Source organism: Silene latifolia, chromosome 3 (genome assembly GCF_048544455.1).
Source record: "Silene latifolia isolate original U9 population chromosome 3, ASM4854445v1, whole genome shotgun sequence".
Lineage (NCBI taxonomy): Eukaryota > Viridiplantae > Streptophyta > Magnoliopsida > Caryophyllales > Caryophyllaceae > Silene > Silene latifolia.
The window spans coordinates 57,983,235-57,984,315 of record NC_133528.1 but is presented as its reverse complement, the minus strand read 5'-3'; the positions used below and the strand labels follow the sequence as shown (position 1 = coordinate 57,984,315).

Sequence of the window (1,081 nt, the reverse complement as noted above, 5' to 3'; positions counted from 1 at the left end):
CCACAACATCTAACCGGAAATTTTATTGCCAAATCCGCATTTATCCAATTAGTCGAAAGGAGCCAATTTGGGGGGATGCCTAGTGAAGACCCTTATTCTCATATGGAGACCTTTTGTGACTATTGTGATGTGATTTCTCAAACCGGTGTAACTTAAGACCAAATTCGATGGGTCTTATTTCCTTTTTCTTTAATTGGCACCGTGAAACAATGGTTGAAGGGCCTTGATAAGGCCACTCTCGGAATTGACTCTTGGAAGAAGTTGGCTCTAGCTTTCTACAAAAAATTCTACCCACCGGAAAAGACTAACATGTTAAGAGCTCAAATTACGGGTTTTAAGCAAAGGGATGAAGAATCTTTGTATAAAGCTTGGGAGCGGTTCAAAGGAATTTGTCGCTCATGTCCTCATCATGGACTTAGCGAGTGGTTCTTGGTACAACAATTTTGGAACGGTCTATATGAAGATTCAAGGAACATTCTCAACATGGGATCAAATGGAATGTTCACCGAAGTTGGCGGTCCCTAACTCACAATATAGTAGACCTCGCAAGGCTACTAGAGGAGGAAAGCATGAAGTGGACTCCGTTACTCAATTGGGTGCTCAACTTAGTGCTCACATTGATACCATCAATTTGAAGTTTGAAAAAGCTATAGCTAGACTTGAAGAAGCCTCAAAATCACCAAAGCATCATGTTAATGCCATGACGGCATCTTCATCAATCCCAAGTGGGATATGTGAGAATTGTGGAACTTTGGGACATGACCAAAGTGAATGTAGGGGAACAAATGAACAAGTGAATGCTTTCAAAGCATACAAGAGTGGTACCCCTTATTCTAACTATTACAATCAAAACACCAAATTCCATCCAAATCTCTCATACAAAAGTCAAAATGTTCAAAACCCTCAAACAACATACACCCCACCTCCCATGAGAAACCAAAATCAAAGACCCTTTTACAACCAAAACCAAGGTTACCAAAATCAATCTCCATACAATCAACAAAATGACCAAGGTTTTGATGTTCAAAAAGCGGTCCTTCAAATGCAAAAGAATCAACAAGAATTTTTCACTCAAATGCAA

General features: G+C 39.7%; 1 non-coding gene across 1 annotated transcript; it reads right to left on the bottom strand.

Annotated features, from left to right (window-relative positions):
- Nucleotides 1–309: 309 nt before the first annotated feature.
- Nucleotides 310–416, bottom strand: LOC141650852 (small nucleolar RNA R71). The gene has a single exon (XR_012546864.1). It is a non-coding gene; the product is annotated as a small nucleolar RNA R71 (small nucleolar RNA).
- Between the last annotated feature and the right edge of the window lie 665 nt (nucleotides 417–1,081).